This window comes from Camelus ferus, chromosome 26 (genome assembly GCF_009834535.1).
Source record: "Camelus ferus isolate YT-003-E chromosome 26, BCGSAC_Cfer_1.0, whole genome shotgun sequence".
In the NCBI taxonomy this organism is placed as follows: Eukaryota; Metazoa; Chordata; class Mammalia; order Artiodactyla; family Camelidae; genus Camelus; species Camelus ferus.
This window is the reverse complement of record NC_045721.1, coordinates 7668986-7689005: the sequence shown is the minus strand read 5'-3', so window position 1 is coordinate 7689005 and position 20020 is coordinate 7668986. Positions and strand designations below refer to the sequence as shown.

Sequence of the window (20020 nt, the reverse complement as noted above, 5' to 3'; positions counted from 1 at the left end):
AAATAGCTTTCTCTGCACTGTCTAGGGGAAGGATGTGGCGGGCAGAACGCGGGAAAGGCTTGAAAGGCTGTGCTTTGTGTTCTCAAAGTCCCGGCCCTTGGGGGAATTAAAGGATTCACTTACAGACAAGTGCCCCAAATCCACTCCCATCCAAGGTAAGAAAATGATTTCCCCAAGGCTGAGGAGGGTAGAAGGAGAGAGAGAAAGTGAGGGAGAGGCGGTAAGAGCCAAGGGAGCAGCGCGCTCCTGGGAGAGAGACCTGCACGTCCTCTCGGGCAAAGGCCCAGGGAGATGGAGATCACAGGGAACGGCCACGCGGTGCTGGGTCTAGGGGGGTAACGAGGCCTAAGAGACTCACGGGCTTCTGGAGGCCCAGCAGAGACCAGAAGCAACAAAGAGCGGCCAGAGCTGAGGTGCCGAGCGGCACCTGCACAGAACAGTGGCTGAGGACCCGACAGGCGCCCCCAGTCCAGGTCTTAGCACTACTAGAGCTGTCCGACCCTTGATAAAATCCTGGTGCGGGGGAACACCTCCAAATTCACGAAGACTATATTTCTACCATCTCAGACTTCTGCGCTGAGCCCAGATGGAGTACCAGAGACCAAATTTATCCTCCTACTGGAAACAACAAAAAAGAAAAAACTCAGAAAAATTACACAGAACAGTGGTTTTTAAGGCACTGGCCATCAGGCAATGAAGGACAGTGATCCCTAAGAAATGGTAAACGTTAAGGGCTGAGATGAGCTTTATGGCTGTCCCAGCTTCCTGCCGACAGAGTTTTCAGGCTGCAGCTCTGGGAGGGAGACCCGGGAGGGGCCTGAAACTGACTTCCAAGAAGAAAGAAAACAAACCTGCCTTTCACAGGATATACCAGAGGGAATTCACCTTTGAGGGCTAGAGAAATGCTGTCATTTGCATAATACTTACCAAGAATTTAAATACAAAAATTGTTCTATTTCACACGCCTTACATTATTAAAATAAGAATGTCCCTTTTAACGTGCATTTGTCATCCTTTGTCCTCTGGGCACTTCTCAGGGGCTCCCTTTCCAGCAATTGACTTCGGCTGCAGGCAAATACGACTCTTCGCTGCATGTGTGAGAGGCAGCTCTGTGTTTGTGTGAGTGTGACTGCTCAGCCCTATAAACCAATATTCCGGTCCTTGAGGAATTTACATCTTGAAAGATCACCTCCTGTCTCCTTCCCCACCCTGCATCTACCTACCCCCTTTTAAAACTGTCTCGGATCCCTTCCCCTAGAGTTGTCACCAGCGTGTGCTTCCAGAGCTGGGATGAGCTTTCTTGTAAGTTAGTTTCACGCCACCACTGCTTCTCCAGGATGCTCTGCTCCCCCGCGGGTCTCCGGGACTGAATGATTATTTACTTCTGCTGACCATCAGCCTCTGGTCACCAGCGTGAACTCCTAGAATCCTAACCTGATGCCAGTGATGCACGTGAGTGACTCATACGTCTGACAGTCCCTCCTCCTCCTCCTCAGGAGTCCCTCACACAGCTCAGGGCTGTTGAGATTTTACCAAGTTGAAGGTAACTGAAAAGGATTACTATAAAAGAAGGCAGAGGTTTTAACCTTTGTGCTTTACAGGGAAAGCTTCCCCCAAAGACAAGCACTTGACATGCGGTCCCCTTTAAGACACAACTCAGTTCCTAGCCTTGCTCCCCTGTCCACGGATGAGCCCTCCTTTCCCCAAACGTCTCTTATTTCAAAGCACAATGAAAGCCTCCTACAACAACCTAATGTAAAGACAGAACATGGTTAGGCAGAGAGGTGTCGCCCCCTTTATTCTCCTGGGGCTCTCAGGCCGCGCACAACTTAGGAAAGGCAAAGGAGATGACACCTGTGTCAGACGCGTTCACATGCAAGACATGGAAACTCAGTCCAAACCCAATTCAGTGTTTATTTTCATAACTCATTTTCTCATAATACAGACTGTCCTGCCGTAAGGGTTGGTCAGTTCATTTAAAACAGGATGCAAGGGGGAAGGGCACAGCCATTCAAGGAACACTACAGCAATTAACATCAAAATGGTGAAAGATTCCACCCCCAGTAGGCCTTGAGGCTCAGGATGCTGGGAGATTTAACTTCTAGTAGATCTCGAGCTTCATTATACGCTCACTGTAATATATTAACATGGTGACTAACAAGCCCACAGACACCATGGCTGTCCCAAGGCTAGCCACAAAAGGTCCAAGGGTGGGAAATGGCCAACTTCCTGGGAACCCCAGCCCCATCCCCAGGCTACTTAGACTGGTCCTTCCACTTATTAGCATATGAAGCCACCAAACCCATAAAAACTAGCAACGGTGCCTCGAGGCTGCCCCTCTCTCTCCCCCTTCAGAGACGGCCCACATTCTGTCTATGGAGTGTGTACCTACTTTTAATCTGAGCACCCAACCCCCACACCTCGTGGCCTTTCTCTTGCCATTCAATGTATCTCTCTGAATAAATCTACATTCACTCAAGTGTGGCTCGCTCTTGAATTCGTTCCTGCACAAAGCCAAGGACCCACACTTGGTGGGGCACATCCCAGGGGCTCAACTGAAGCCTGGGACACAGCCCTTGTCACGCCCCACATCTGTTTTCCTGCATCACATTTACTCAACATCATCAAAGACTTGAGTTCTGTCCCTTCCTCTGCTCTGCTGAACAAAGCATCAGCTGCATCTTAGGGCTGGTTCCCTCGCAGTCAGCATCCGTGACAGTGACAGATCCTTGTTCATATCCGATGGGAGCGAGAACCTGGCTTTTCTCTGCAGAAACCTCAGACAAGCCTGTTCTCTGCCTTGCGTTACTTGCTACTGTATCCTCAGTACCTTTAGAGCAGCCATGAAGACTGTGCGCCAGCTGAAAGTTATCTGCATATTCCTGTTCCCTGGACAAACTGGTTTTTCTGCATGATCTTTTAGACATCTTTTTAACACTGATCTTTAAAGGCCAAAAACTAACAGAGGTCACAATCTTACGCATAGAGAATGTGTAGCCACACTTAAGAGGTATCTGGCATGCAACAGAAACTGAATAGACATTTGTTGTGTGAACGAAGAACAAGTAAACCACATGGGTCCAAATGCTGGCAAGAGAGAGGGAACACCATCGTCAGTTTCTCATCCAAGGAGAGGCGACCATGATGCTGACTACAATCTCATCACAGAGAAATCTGCCCCTTGAGACCCTTACCTTGGCGAAACAAAGGCCCAAGCAAGAACTTTGAAAAGAAATTGTCTTCATTTTCATTTATGTTTTGCTTTTCTGATAAAAGTCAAAGTTTGAGAGGGTGAACTCTCGTGCAGTTTTTGGATATGGAAGGGAGACAGTAGGCGGCCCCATATTCCTGCTACACACACAATCCCCGAAAGTCAGGGTGGGCACCACATTGTGACCTTCCAGGAAAAATCGATTCATCCAGGGCTCAGACACCCAACCTTGAGTTTCTGGTACGTTCTTGTGGGGAGTATAACTGTTTCTCCCAAAAAAAGATATGTTCGTGTCCTAACTCCCAGAGCCTGTGAATGTGACCTTATTTGGAAATAAGGTCTTTGAAGATATAATCAAGCAAAGAGTAGGACATACTGGGTTAGGTGGGGCCCTGAGCTGATGACTGGAGTCCTTATTAGAAGTGGGAAGTTTGCAGAAGGCAAACCAGGAGCATCCCACATGACAACAGAGACCGGAGGGACCCCTCTACACACCAGGGAACACCAAGGATTTCTGGCAACCACTAGAAGCTAGGACGAAACGAGGAAGGATTTCCCCCCAGGGCATCAGAAAGGACACAAGCCTCATCCTCGTCCACACCATCTGCCTCTCTCTCCATCATGAGCCTTCTGTGTTTTAGTTCCACTAACAACTACATGGGTTTTTATATTACAATAAAGTTTTTTAAAAATCTCTCCTGGCACCAAAGACCACCCATACCCCATGATAGCTTCTTTCCCACCGTGACTGTTAGCTCCTCCACAACTGAAAACTTTTATGTCCCATTTTAGACTCCCATCTGTTCATTTGTGGCATTAGCTCAGAGCCGTACCTTGTATTAAATCCTCAGAAAGCTGTTTCCATGCTTTCCCTTCATCTCCCTGAAGTTTCATAAGATTACTGGTCTAGAGACGATCATCCAGTTCAACCTCCACCAGACAAGGCATTCACAGTCTCTTGTGGTCAGAGTCAAATGCACACCTAGCATCTGGGCAGTGAGATATCCGTACAACCCCGTCTCCTCCGTATCTCACTACTCCTGCTGCTGACATCTCTTCACTCACTCATCCATCCATCCATCCATTAATAGCTGCTAGTAATTAATACCTACTGAGAACCTACTCTGTGTCAGGTACAATTCTAAGCTCTGGGAATATAGCGGGAGGGACATGCATGATGAACGCCCTCGTGAGTGTAATTTTTAATAGGTGAAGATCATAAACAAGTAAAGGGATAAAGCATGTCAGGTGTTGATAAAAACTACCGAGGAATAACCTATATTGAAAGAGAATGTGAAAAGGAACGTATATATTCATAACTGAATCACTACGCTGTACACCGGAAACTAACACAACCTTGCAAATCGACTATACGTCAATTAAAAAAAAAAAGACTATCGAGGGAATTTAAGTAGGGATATGGGATACAGGAAGGGGTCAGGTGGGAGAGAGATTTTAAAAGGGTAGCCAGGGAAAACCAACGTGGGGCTCTAACAGCAAAACGCAACCACCAAGAGCACTTGATCATACAAACTGTGTTGCTCTGAACAGTGGGTTTTCCATTTTGATTTTCTAGGGAAGGTCATCCCCTGGTGCCCAAGAGCCACACCTTCTCTGTCATTTCTTTGGGAATGCTTCTTTTCCAACGTTAGCCCCTCCCCAGTCATTATCTTCCCTTCTCTTTGGAGCCAATATTGCAAGCATTCTGGTGGTTCCCCTCAAGCCGTACTCTCTGAATACGGTGCCCAGACGGACACCCTATTCCGGGCCGGCTCTGGAAACACCGAATAAAACAGGACCATCACCTCTGACATTCTTTACTCTGTGTACTTCATATCTGATGGTGCAAACACAATTGTGCCCCACTTTTTTGGTAATTATCTCGCACGGTGGACTCATACAGAGCACAGAGGCAATAAGATTGCTAAGAAATGTAGATGTAGATGTCTTCCAACTCTTCAGCCCCAGGCTCTTCCCACCCTGGGGTCTTCCTCTTAATTTCATTAACTTCGGGAAAAATTAAACCAAAAAAAAAAAAAATTCAACCAGTTAGGGCAGTAGCTGTGGCAGTCCGGACACACAGCACGTAATGACCTCTAGGTATCCTCTTTTGCTCCATCTAAGCCTGCCTGCTTCATCCTAGAGATTTGATTAACACCATCCCAATCTGCAAAGCCTTAAAGTGCTGAGTTATCATCTGCCTGTTTTTTTCCCCTCTAATGTTTAAAAAGAAATCAATTGATGGCAGCTTAGGTTTCTGTCCTTTGCTTTCTCTTGCCAGAGGTGAATCCCACTGTTTCCAAGTGAGAACGGGCTGTGTGTCCGCCCGGCAGCCTCTCCAGCTGAGGATGGGATTACAAAGCACATTCCTGTTCCCTTCTCACTGCCCTGCTCCCCGTTGGGAAAATTAAACCATGTGGTGTGGAGGCTAAACCTTCTTCACATCCAAACTTTAATTGGTTTTCTGGCTGTTCTTTTTTACTCTTTACCTTCCAAAATCAAGTAGGAAAATCATCAAAAGAGGCACTGGGATACAGTTGATTATCAGTGTCATGAGGATTTAAATCCACCAATTACTGGCTGTAGAATCTTGGATAAGCCACTCAGCTGCTCTGTGACTCTTTTTCCCATCTGAAAAATGGAGTTAATAATAGTAGCCATGTCCAGGGCACACTGTCAGCATTAAATGAGCTAACGTGTGGAAAGCACTTGGGACAGTAACTGGCACATGGTGAACACCATGTAAGGGTTAGCTTCTATTTGGGGTTAAAATTAAATATATAAATTCAGAGATCACTCCCAATTATTCGGAGGCAGATAAGCTGCTCTGGGTTTTCCCTGGGAGGGGAGAAACAGTATGATATAACAGATCCTGGATTCAGACAGGCAAAAACAGTATCTGAGCTCAAGTGTGTGACCTTGGGAACATGATTTATCCTCAACTGTCTCATCTGCCAAACAGCGATAATTACACCTCATGCCCAGAGCTGCTGGGGGATCCAGGTGAGCTAACTGTTCCCAGGGCTCCCAAAAATGCCTATTGAATATATAGCTTCGAATGCACAAAATGCAATGCGCATCCTTGGTTGGAGAAGATCATTCTCTGAAGAAGAGAATTTCATCATCCCAGTCCCACCAAGAGACCTTAGTTCCTGACTCAGTCTTTCTAACAGGGGGCCTTTCTTTTTTGTCCTGGCCATCCGGGTTCCACGGCAACCTAAGCCCAGAGGCCTCAGTGCCCCATCTCTCCCTCCAGCCCCGTGAACTTCCCAAAGGCTTCAGGCTGTGATATCCTCACCAAGTTGACTCTCTTTGCCAACAGCCCACCCATTACTCAGAACCCTCTTCCAAACCCGGCAGCCGTGAAGTAAAAGCTTCCCGATGATGTGGGCTTGCGGGTTACCCTTCCGGATGTGTTAACAGTAAGGGCTTTCTGTGGACAGGACTGGGAAGGGGAGCAAGAGGGTGGGCACATCACGCCACAGAGACAGGACTGGCAAGAGTAAGAAGCATAGTGCTTCACAGGCGGCTCGCTGGGTCGAGAATGTAAGCGGCCAAGTGGCCCACGTGACCGGTGTGTGCAGAATTCTTTGACTGCCTCAGAAAAATGGAGCATTGCACAAGTACACCGCCATATTTCTGACTCTGTCAAATGTTTCCTAGATGACCTGATGATAAGGCCGCAGCTACACGTGCAAAATGAGAGAGCTGGAAGTACTTTTGGGATCACCTCTTCCACAAACCTCATCTTACACACGAATAAACTTAGAAGTGAAGCAACTTGTTGATGGTCACAAAGGGAAGCAATGATGACAGGGTCAGGTCCAGCGCCCTGGTCCCAACTTGTGGTCTGTCCTTCTCTCCACTGCATCGCCCGGTCTCACATTCCTGCTGAGCTTCAGGGTCAAATATCTGAACAACAGCGACGCAGGTACTTTTCTCATGCCTTGAGCTCAGCCCTTCGTGATACACTTAAAGAAAGAAATGTTGAGAGCACCTCTGTGTCTAAAACCAAGGGCAAAATGCTTCCAAGAGCTAACCTGGAAGCTGGTCTTGCCCAAGAAGTGCTTTCACTGTACTGTCATCCTTGAATCACCCAGAATGTCTATGTGCCCTTGTCCATCCAAATTTCCCAGTTAGTATCATCAGTCACCTTGAAGCAGGTCGTTTCCTGCTGAGCAACAGCCTTCGGCCAGGCTGTAAGCAGTCAGTTTTTACCACCTGGTCATTAATCCCTAGAAATGCTCTATACCCAAATTCTTAACTGCTTAAACAAATGGCTTTCCATAGGTGATTCTGGGCACGGTAAGGGAGAAAGGTCTGGCTTGTGGTGATGGAGTCGGTCTGCATCTCGATTATGGCAGCTGATATACAAATCTGCACATGATAACGGCACAGAACTTTAGACACTCACAAGCGCATATAAAACTGGCAAAATCTGAGTGAAATATGTGGACTGTACCAATGTCAGTTTCCTGGCTCCACTATCGTTACTAAGACGTCACCATGGGGGGAAATGGGTGCAGACCTCTTTGTACTTCTTTTTAAACCTACTGCAAATTTATAATTATTTCAAAATAAAACAATAATAAAAAAGACAGGTCTGGTGGGGAACCACTTCAGGGTTGCCAGTGAGGGTTTAGGTGGAATCTCAGTCATGAGTAAACAGGCATCTGTCGGGAAGGTCTAAATAGAGGGCCACTTAAACAGGGTTTGGGAGCACAGTTCTTGGAGAAATGGTCTCGCAGAGTCACGTTATGCCCGTATCACCATTTAGGTCTGGCTTTCTCGGTTGGCTATCATTTGCCTGCCCAGCTCTCTGGTTTTTCTGGAGGCTGGAACCCCATTCCCTCACTCCCACGGTCATCAGTCATCCAGTTCCCTCACAAGCAGCCACATAAATCCAGTCCCAGGCTGACTGGTCCAGCCTTGACCACTGACCCGAGGTAAGCCAATCAGAGTGCCTTCCTACAATCTCTGGACTTGAGCCAGAGCATATCCTTTAAAGCTCAGAGCATTCCGTGACTGTGTTTCCTGCCTTGTCTTCAGGAGAAATGGAGGTGGGCAATTTGCAGAAAGAAAATAAGAAACTGACATGAACAAAAAGAAAACTGAAGACAGAGATGGCTGTGATGGGACCTACTGCTTGTTCCAGCTGTTCCTGGAACCCATCTGCAATCCTGCTCTCAGATTCCATAAGACCTTCTGGCATCTGAAGAACAAGTTCCTTTTGTTCATTAAGCAAATTAAAAACCTGTCACTGCAAACAAACAACCCTAACAAGTAGGTTTCCTGCTTTCCTTTGATACTGCCTATATGACAGATCATGTAAATCCAGGGACAGCTCCCGTTTTTTTCTTTAAAGTAATATATGTGTTACAGTTAGAGATAAGGTTCCTGGTTTCCATGAAATCTTGCTTTCTCCTGACACTCTGTAGTTGGGCAGAGGTACACTGTCTTCACGGACGCATGTCAAGAACACTTGGATCTTCCTGGAGCCACGGTCAGTGCTAAAGGGGAAGCAATGCTGGGAGTGCAGGCTTGTTCAGCCTCCATCTCTTGTCACCAACCCACTATTTATTGTGGGATATGGGTCACCTTGGGACTCAGAGAGGGTCTGTATGATCAGGTCATCCTTGACCTGGGCTTGAAAAGTTGCGTGCCTTCTCCTATGAAGCTGGTGGGAATCGTGAGGTCAGGGGGTCTCCTAAGATTCTCTACACAAGACGAGTTTCTGCTTCTCTACTTTAATGAGCGCAGAAGGAGCGTGGCTCCTCCCTGAGGTTACCGCTATAGTCCGTAGTGAAAATAATATAGAAAGTTCTAGCAGGTCTTGAAAACCATTTTATCAAAGCAAAAATTACACATTTGTGAATAGGAGAAATGGTAATACAGACTAGAGCAGTGCGTCTCTGGTCTCTCCCTACATTTTCCACCCTCCCTCCCCACTGTCCTGTGGTCCTGTCTTGAGGGCTTCACTATAATTATTCTGTCTGACTCTCCAGTTGAAGGCAGCTTTGAGCAAACATGTTTAGTAGGTGCCCGCTGTCTTCTCCCTTCTCCCGTCATGCTGCCCTGGGGACCCACAGCCCGAGACTGGAGCCCCCAGCCAGAGCCTTCATTTCCCCAACGGCGCCCCAGATGCCTCCAGCCTCATCTCCTCATTCTTGATCCCCACCTCAGTAGCCTCCCATCTATTCTATTCTTGTTCTCTGTTGACTTCCTAGTGGTTAAATTACTCCTTTGTGCAACATATTTGCAAACAGACATCTTACGAATAGAAATGTCAATCCCAAAGAAATGCCTCTCATGGTAGAATTCAGGCAGAGTATCAAATAGGTTGAGGAGTTGGATCTTCTGATGATCTGGGCAAAAAGAACCTGTCTTAGAGCAGCCCCCACATCTCGAGGGCTGAGTTTCCACATAGGAACCCCACAGTGCAGTGACGTGCTTCGGCTTACTGTATCACATGCTGTTTTGCATGTATTGAGGATTTTTCCTTCTGAAGTTCAAACTACTCCACAATACACTTTTTCTCTCAAACCTTCAAAAAGGGGAGATTGAACAACTCAGAATCTTGGACTCTTAAGAGCTCAGGCTAGGAACATTTATATAAACCCTACAATATTGAATGCATTACCTTGCATAAAATAAAAGGAAAGAGAGAGGAGGTGAGATTGTATATATACATATACGCACACACATACATATATACATATATGTATATGTGTATATATGTATCTTAAACATTCTCAATTCTGACCTCCCTGATCCTGACACTGATTGAAGAATATTTGCAGGTAGACCCCCGAGGCATATATCATCTTTAATCGCTGCAGAAGCTACAGCTGTACCTGGACTTGAGTTGATTCCCCCAAAAATATGTTAGGGGCCTCTTCTGAATATTCATATAATAAGTGCACATATTACAGCAATTGCCACTACCTTTTACTGCTTGTTCAATTACACATCTCCTTGATAGCAGCTGCCCAGAACACCTGTCTTGCTCACCACTGCATCCCCGTCACCCAGCATAAATACACTGCACATGGCGGACCCTTAATAATGGCCCATCATGGAAGCCTACTGGAGTCATCCTTTGGCTTCAGGGGTCAGGACGGAATCTTTGGTCTTTGTCTCCCTCTTCTATCGTTTCCCCTTAACTCTTTCCCAGCCATAAAAGAACATCTATTTTCACGTTAATAACACCATCAAGGCTTGTCCTAAACCAGTTTTTTTTTTCCCTGCTGCAGCTCTTGTGGGCTGGGGTGGTGATTATCATGCACAAGACGGAGACGGGGTAGGGGCACGAGCTGTTCTTGAAAATGAGTCTACCATGATGCACCAGCCAGGAGCTTAATAGGGAGCATGATCTGCAATTTGTTGAGTGTAGCTCTATAAGGAGCCCTGAGCTGGGCTTGTGATACGCCACTTCTCCGAGGATTTCAGCTGCTGCTATTGCGACAGGGAAGGACTGATGGCTCTGATAAGAGATCTGAACACAGTCCTCTTAAAAAACCAGAAGGGCTGGGGTCGTCGGGCTAATTGCAACTGCAGGCATGTGAATGTGCGTGCCATGCGTAATCAGGCATGGCTATTCTACGCGTAGAACATAAGGGCAGCATATTGGAGGATAAAGCAAAAGCCAAACGGACAAAGGCAACAGGCAATCTAATCCACTTAATGGGTCAAGGAGCGCGGAGCCGAGCCACAAATGCATCATTTGATAACGGTAATGAAAAAGACAGCAATCTATATCTACAAATAGCATTAAGGCAGATTTGGTTTAGAGGCCAAACTAAATTGATGTGAAATTTATGAGCCCGGCTGTCTCTCGGATGTGCCCGAGTAGGGGGGCACGTTCAAGTCCCTCTTTCTTCCTTTGGAGCTCACTGCGAATTAGGTCTTGTTTGCAAGGTGGATTTTCCTGATAATGTTCTGTTTAAATGACAGTTAAGCATTTTGCCACCCAAATTTATTTGAATGCTGAGGATGCCAGTTTTACAAGTGGGTGAGGTCTACTGAGTGTCCCCTCTGGGCATGTCACTTCCCTGTCTGGTCTCTGCTGGTTTCTTGCTCACAGAGAAGCGCGCGCGCGCGCGCACACACACACACACACACACACGGTTAAAAGCTGCTAGTGGCTTGAGCTGGCATTTACAGTAAAGCATGTGTCTGAATTATGACATAGCAGCTGGTCCTAGAAAATGTCTGAAATGCGGTTCCTGATGACTTGGACAGTGTGTTTTGTGTCTGCAACGCCTGTTACAATAGTCCCATGTAAAATGCTGTTGGAAAGGTGCTTCGTTTTCAACCAAAGTTCTAATACATCCTCCACAGTGATCACAATACACAGCACTGCAAAGTATGCAGGATGCATTAAGCGTTTTTCCTCCCTATGATGCCTGGGTCAGTATGGGGTAGCACTTACAAGGGGTAATGAAGTCTGCTTTCAGTGCAGCAATGTTCCTACAATTATGTGCTGACTGGCCTTCACTTTGCACTGTGCCTGCAGAGAAAGGGCACCCTGATATATGGGACAGAGGAGACCATGTGCAAGTCAGACGGCTTGAAAGGAAGCAGTAGGCTTGTCCCCGCAGCATGTGATGCGAGTTTCACTCCAGACCCGCTCCTCACTCATGAGTGACAGTACACCCAATCAGAAATTTGGGGAGGGATTTGGGGAAACCGTTTTTAAAAAATGTCACCCTGGGATTTAGGTCTTCACCTGTTTTGTGAGAACTTTTATAATATGGAAAGTCACTTTACTGACTTATTCCACACATGGAATCTAAGCAAATGGTCCCTTGTGAAGGAAATGTGAATTCTGAATAAGGTGCAATGACATAGGTAAATTCTCGTCCCTCTTTAATTTTCTTAGTGTCTTTTGCTGGCCTCTCTGCCTTGGTTAGGGTAGGTAACTTTTGCAACAAGCAGACTCAGAAATACATAATGATTCAAGTACAACAGACACGTGTATCTTGCTCACCTAACAGCCCAGGGCGGTTTCAAGTCATTGTGGTTGGTGGTGATGGTGTGGAACGCTTTGCTCTACGCAGTCACTCAGAGCCCAGGCTGATTTGTCAGGCTATACATGACAGTCTCCCAGAGGTCTCCATCCCCGTCAGCTGGAAGGGAGAGGAACGTGGAGAAGCCATGTGAAAGGCTGCACGGATTATGACTGCGTCACCTCTGCTCACACATTCTTCTGGCTCAAAATTAGCCACATCTAGCTGCAAGGGAGGCTGGGAGATGTGCCCGGGAAGAAGAAGACATGGATTATGGTGAGCAACCAGCCGACTCTGCTACCTCCTCCCCTCCCCGTTCTCCTCGTAAAGTTCCTGGTTTCACAGCATCTCTCTCAGCCTCATAACAGGACACGCTCCCCCCAGACATTTTCAGGATGCAAGGAGTACTATTTCATGGAACTCTCTCAAGGGTCCAGCTAAAACTCACCTCCTAAATTCAAAACTGAGATTTCCAAAAACCCTACAGTGTACATCTACCTGATGATCAAAGGGGCACCTCAAATTTGACACACAAGACCAAATTTGTCATCTAACCTCATCTGTAGGATGGAGACACTAATCGTATTTATTCATAAGACTGTGGTGAGGATGAATTAATATGTGCAAACCACTCAGAAAAGTAAAGGCACACAGTGGATGCTTGATAAGTATCGGTCATTACCATTCTTATCCCTCCCTCCTCCTCCTCCTCCCACAAATCTGTTTCCCTTCCCGCGTTTCATAGCACCATCACCTTCTTAATAGACCGAGCTGGAGGCCGGATCTGAGTCGTTCCCACTTGGCCCTCACCACCATCCAGTGACTTCCACCAGCTCTCAGAGCCGCTGCCTGATCTTCGTTCTCACAGTCGTGCTCTGACTCAGACACTCATTACTTCTCAACTGATCGATGGCAAGACCCCGCTCAGTGCCCACCCGCTCCCCGCAGTCTTCTCCCTCTAACTCTCCCTCCAGAACACGGCCAGAGGGATATCTCTAAAGCAGCCTAAACTGTGTTCTCAAATGCAAATGCTTCAATGGCTTTTTACCATCGACAAATATGAAGTCCACAACCCTTAAACCTGCAAAAGGGAGTCGAGCCAAACTGGGAGGGCCTGAAATTCTTTCCTGGTTTTACACTCCTTCCCTCCCTGTCTCTGTGCCCACCAGAGACAATTTCTCACCCTCTTCACTGTCCTTGTCTTATTGATCCTGATCCTTGTACCGAGAAAGCCAGCCCTTTTCTCCTTCTCTCAAAGTTCTCATCTCCATCCAGCTCAGATGTCACCTCATCCAAGTGGCCGTCCACCTCTTATCAGAACTCAAGTAGTCTGCCTCCCTTCTCCCCGGCATTTCATTCACACCTCTATCACTCAGCAGTTAGGATTTGTCCCAAAGTGAATAGAGCCTGTCTCCTCTGTTCAGCTGAGTCCTTGAGTGTTGCGCAGCAGACTTAATCTCGCCACCATGATGCTTTAACTTAACGTTTATATTTCCTCAGCTTCCCGGGGTATAACTAGGGACTAGCTTCCACTGGGCTATGTAGATGCCTCTTCCCCACTGGGCGGCAGCTCCCTTAACACGATGGAGCAGACTCAGTCAATTTCTAGTACGTGTTAGATACCGGAAAGTCTCATGATCGGGTCTAAGACTCCTGCCCCTTCTTTTTCTCACCTTGTGTTCCTTGAATGTTGAGAGGAGAGAGGAGGGATGGTGGAGGCACAATCTCCTTGCTTGGCCATGGGCTCTCCCTAAACTCCCTCTGGTTCAGTCTAGTACCATCCAATGCTGGTGGCTGCCAAGTAAGTGGGGGGATGGTACTCTTAGAAGAAGACTGGCTTAACTCAGCACCCTCCACAACTGAGGGGTGCCACCATCTCTGCCCCACCAGTCGCATCTCCAGCAACAGCAGCGCCCGGTCTGGTGTAGTGGCTCACAAGCAGGCTGACTGCTGCTTCTCAGGTAAAGCTGGTGCTTTTCACCTGGATCTGCCAGGACCGCTGGGGTCCTCTTCCCCACCCTCTAAGGCCTGTGAGGAACTGGAATGACAGGCAAGCTGTCCCATCTTTCCCTCAAACACCTTCTATGACAACCCATCCAGCCTGCTAGCCTGGCCTTCTCCAACGGGCCTTTCATCTTCAGAAGTCTCTAGATCTGAACGCTCTTGGTTCAAGTATGTCGGCAAACCTCAGGGCACATGTGAGGTCCTGGGGCTGCAGAGGACAATGGAGGATCTGCCCTAGGATTCCACCAGGCTCTTCCAATAGCCCTTAGAACGTGGCCCGTGCACAGGAGCATCTCAGTGAGGCTGACAGCTCAGCACACACCCAACCAAGGAGTGAGCTGCCAGTGTCTACATCTTGAAGCTCCCGCTAGCCTTTAAGAAGAAATTCTCTTAGAAGCCCTCTTGCTTAGTTTTAAGGATGGGAGGCAGTAGTCTCTCACCTGGGACACTGCCGGTCACGCAGCTAAGACCCCCCCTGCCTTCCCGACCCTCTCTCCTGACAGCGGATGGACAGGCTGGGCCAGCAGGTTCTGGTCCCCCCCAGTAAGCCCCAGGGAGGCAGCGCTAACCTCATTCGCTCAACAGTGTCTTTGGAATGTGGTGTATGTGGGATCTTTCCTCAGCTTTGGGCCTTGGATACGATTCTGGGGCAGGGAAAAAGCCATCTTGACAACGTTGTTGAATGTCTTATAAGCAGGTACAGTTCCGGGGGCCATAGCACTGTTTCTCTCACACCTTTTCTAAATGCCCATCTCCCTGCAGACACTGGAAGCTCTTGAAAAGATTTTATCATCTACCTTTTGTTTCACCAATTCTCAGCATGGCACCAAACACTTCGTGGGTGCGCAATCAAATGTCTTAATACATTATTTTCTAGTCTCCAAAAAAAGTTAAAAGTCTCAAGAATCAGCAGATGCCAACCACCTTATTTTCCAGAAGGTAAAACTCAGCTCCCAAAAGATAAGGTCTCTTATCCAAAGGCATACAGCTAGCTGGGATTCCATCTCACATACAAATTTATACACTTAGTGGTACAGCAGAAGCAGAAGCCAGCCAAGCAGATTTGATGACTGTCCTTTGGAGAAAAGAAAGTGGGTAATGGAAAACACTGTCCAAATTCCAAAAGTTAATTTTTGCAGATGAAGCACATTTTTCATTCCCTGGTCTGGTAGAGTTTGCCAGTGTGTGCTGTGACTAATTCCTGCTGGCCCAGCCTAGGTTTCCTGTTCGCAGGGCAGCATGACAGATTTGTTGGTATTATCTGGCTTTAATTCATTTCAGGCTGATCCTGGAAACCAGAGGCTCTGTCATGTCTTCATTGCAACATTAACTCCATTTTTCTTTCTTTACTCCTTCTATTAATAAGCGGAGGCCACTCAATAGGGCAACCCTAACTGGCCGCTGAAGATGACGGCCAGAAGCAGAAATAACTCTTCCCGTTTACCCTTTTATTCTCTTCCGAGAAGAGTAGCGGTTTTATTGTCTTATTTCTCAGCTGGATCCAAAGCTGAGAAACCCATTCAAGACAGAGTCGAGATTTCTTGGTGAATCAGAATTTGCAGGGCAGGCTCCCCGAGGCGGGGCATGTCCCCCAGTGCATCTGATGAACGCGCAGGGACTCAGAGTGGATACAAGAATCCCCTCGAAGCCCCGGCTGTGTCCACTCCTAACTCCACCTAGGAAAGCGTGGAGTGGTTGGAACCCGAGATGCCATCCAGGGAGGTACTGCTTCCGCTGTGTCTACGAACCCAAGAAAGTAGCTCACTTATTCAGACGTCTCAGAATCTGGGTGGAAAGGAAGAAAGGTAAGAAGCAGACGTCTGCAGCTGTGGCCAGAGTCCTCCACGTGTGGGTGGACCCCTAGGGTGCCTGGGGACAATTAGCAATGGGAAGGGGTCTCAGGGCCGGGTCCTCTGAAGGGGCAAACTGTGAGCCACCAGCCCCTCAGCAGAGGCACCTGTCTGTCTAGTTCCCCTGCACACATTGGCAAAGGCCTCATCTGAAAATCTACCCAAGTCCAAAGCCATCCTTGGCAGAGAAATAGAGGCCAAACACTTCGTTCACCAGTGAGTCCTCTGCCTCGCCATGAACTGATCACCGCAGCCAGGGTGATGGAGAGAGCCAGCCGCCACTCTGTATCATGTGCCCACACTCCACTCTGTGACGAGCAAAGAGCGCCCGATGAATGGCAGAGGGGCACCCATGAGACGTGGGGAGCAAGGGACAGGGTCTTCCCCTGAGGAAGGGGTGCTGGGCAGCCATCCGCACATCAGTAAAAAACGCCACACACTTTTTAATTCACACTCTTAAACTCACTCGTTAACATACTACCTAAGATAACTGCGACAGTTCGCCTAACATTTAGGGATCTTTAGACGCAAGGCCTGGTGAGTCTGTCGGACATAATACTGAAACACAAAGACTGTCAGGCCGGGTACACAGCACCCCAGGGGCTGCCCACCTGCCCACCTTCGGAGCTGCTCCGGCAACGCACCGCACGTCAGGGTCCTGCATCACGGGTCCTGTCATCCCCACTCAGGTCCCGCCCTCTCCCAACTCTAAGAATCACACGGCAAATTTTTGGAAATACACAAGTACTTCAGAGTGGAAAGGATGGGGAGGACGTACTGCTGTCGACCAGTCGTATTTATCTAGGGAGAAGTTTGAAATATTGGACATTTTGAGGGTCTGAGGGTGGTAACGGATTATTTTCAAGTATGTTTTCACAAAGCAAAGGAATGGGTGACTTTCCTTGGACAAAACCTAGTTCTCCCAAGGGCTGTGAAAGGAGAGGCTATTAAATTGGGGGTCTGGGATTGGCAGATACAAACTACTATGTACAAAATAGATAAAAAGGCCCTACTGTGTAGCACAGGGAACTATATTCAATGGCAGAATATGTATACATGTGTGTGAGATATTCGTTCTGTCTTGTCCGTGGAGAGTGGACACCCGAATCCGGCTGTGCACCCTTACGGGGAGGCATGATGGCTTTTCACATCCATCCTGCCAGCACCTAGCACGTTTTCTGGAACAGTGTAGACACCTGACAAATATTTGTGTAACTGAATTAACTATGTATCAAACTAAATCACGTGAATAAAACCATACACACCAAGGCAGGGAAAGAGTGAGGAACGCTTCACAGGGAACAAATTATGGAAGGTTTCCCACAGGAGCAGACAGCTTACTCTGTAAGGATTTGAAGGATAAAGTTGTCAGGGGCTAGCGGTCTCGTGCGTGTGCGTTGTACTTGTAGTCGGCTCAGGAAAACGCAAGACGTCACATGGAGTAGGTGCTCTCTAAGCGGGGAGCCGACTTAAGGAAGGAATGGAGACCCACATGTGTTCTCAAAACAATAGCTTATTTTTCATGCTGAGAAAAAGCCCAACTTGAATTGTTTGGCTTCACTTTTGCCTCCCTCCTGCATCAATAATATTATTTTTGTAAACTCATGAGTAATGAGGAAGGAGACGGTCTTAGACATTTCTTGGACTTTGATAAACCAAATAATAATAAACAACCCTCACTGTTACTCAGTCCCCTCGTCTCCCAGGTCTCCTCGGCCCCCGCTCGTTATTCCCCAAGGACAGCAGCAACTTCTCCAGTCTCTCCCACGTCATCTTCAGCTGAGCGTGTGCAGAAGCAGACCTCAGCAACCCGATGTCCGTGCAGAAAGGGAATTTTGCTCCGAGTCACACCTTTGTAAGACGTCTACGACACGGATCAGCTATTTACTCTCCATCAGCAGACAAGCAACCCACTGAAAGGCAGGTGCGGTACAAGACCTAAACCGGGGCCCATCACCAAACCTCCCATGAGGTCTGCCTCTAGAAACTCTGCTAGGGTTGGGTGAGAAGACTTAAAGGTCTAAGAAAAGAAGAATCAGCAGCAAAAGGTCCCTGGTGTGTTTGGGGAGGAGCAAGGAGAAGCAGGGAAGGGGAAGGCAAGAAGGGCAGAAGGTACTGAGGGATCAAGGGCCAGACCACGCAGGCCAGTGACGGTCACGGCAGGGTCCTTGTACGAACAAGACAGACATACTCCCTTTGTTTACGGAGAAGCAGTCTCCCGGGGAAGAGACACATCTACAGAAGAGTCACGTGCGTGAACGTGAGGAGCGCTGTGAAATGGAAACTCAGAGGGTTATGGGACAAAGGACATTCGTGCAGCTGAGGGGCTTAGAAAAGGCATCCCACGTTCTTTTAAGAAAGTGATCAGTCTGGCAGTAGATGAGTTGGGGTAGCAGGTACAGCATTCTGGGAGGGTAGGAGAGGGGACAGAATGGACCAAGGCTCAGAATCAAGAAAGAGAGAGAGAGAAATAGAGAGAGAAAAAGAAATAGAGAGATTGAGGGTAAAACATTGAGTCTAAGGAGGAGAGAGGTGCTGAGGAGCGAGACCTCAAGCAAGACAGGGCTGGATCTGAGGAGCCCTTGGAAACCATGGCAGAGATTTTGGTCTCTGTCCTAAGAGCAAGAGGAAGCCACGCTGAGCAGCGGAGAGAGAGATCAGGTCGGAGTTTGAAGGTCACAATGCCAGATAATTTAGTGTGGCGGAAATACAGAATGTGGAAGGGAGGTGGCGAAAGATGTAACACTGGCGAAGTCAGCCAAGGCCAGGTTATGCGGACAAGGTTTCAGAAAGGTTCTTCTGTCCAGAATTTAAAAAAAAAAAGAAAAGATAAGAAAAAGGACAGGCAATCCGACATGCACGAAGGAACGTATCAGGCATCTCTCTTAGGAAATAGCCCCCTCTTTCCCACTAACTTCATTCTCTGGTCCAATGAGGCTGAAAGTTATTTTTCCATCTCATTCTTAGTGTCATGGTAACTGCCAACACATGGGTCACTCACAGCAGTGCTTCTCGCCCTCACAGGAATGTGTGTGAGGATCCCTGGTGATACTAATGCAGGTCCTTGTTCAGCAGGTCCGGGGCAGGGCCTGGGATGCTGCACCTCTAACATGCTCCCAGGCAATGCCAGAGGTGCTGGTCCAGGCATCACACTGTGAGTAGCAAGGCCACAGACAGGGCTAGAGCTAAACAGAGGTGGTGTAGGCTTTCTGAACAAATACGTAACAGCAGGGTTAAAAATACAAAACAAACCAAAAAAAAAAAAAAACCAGAAAACAGGCAAACAGAGCCAGTAGATTTTGCCTCTGCTCCTGTGCTGCCTGTTTCCAGAGGACCTGGGTGTGACATGTCTCTCTGTAAAGAGACTTCAGGAGATGTTCTGGGTGTAACTTAATTGGAAGCAATTCAACGCCAATATTTTTCTAGAAAGCGCAAAACTGGAGCCCTTAGGGCTGTGACCCTACCCCACAGTGACACCTGCTGGTGGATTCATGGATTACATTTGAGGGCTTTGAGAATAATTCAATCAACTGAGCAAACTTTTTCACACGTATCTTTTGCCTGAAGTGCATCTTCTTGTTGTGAAAGGATCCCTTTAAAATAGAATGTCAGAAATACCTTGATAAGGATTAGGGTCTGTGCAGAACAATACTGATAAAAGTTCAACCACTGACTCTCCAGGAAAAAAAAAGACGTGTATATATATATATATATATATATATATATACAGCAAATTTTACTCATATAAAGGGTGTTTAGCACATGACTTATGAATCACAATACCATGTTTTGTTGTAAATTCTGCATAGAAATTTATTCCCACAGGATCCTTTCACTTATTTTGCCATACTCGTGTTGGTTGCTAACCCATACTTACAATCTAGCAATGTTTTGACCAAAACAGCCTATGAAAAAAATATTTGCTTAGTAAGCAGTTTAGCAAAACT

The 20020-nt window shown here is 47.4% G+C and overlaps 1 protein-coding gene across 3 annotated transcripts in view; it reads right to left on the bottom strand.

The window, feature by feature from the left end:
• Positions 1-20020, bottom strand: part of FUT10 (fucosyltransferase 10) — a 359041-nt gene that overhangs the window by 273961 nt on the left and 65060 nt on the right. The gene's annotated exons all lie outside the window — the stretch shown is intronic.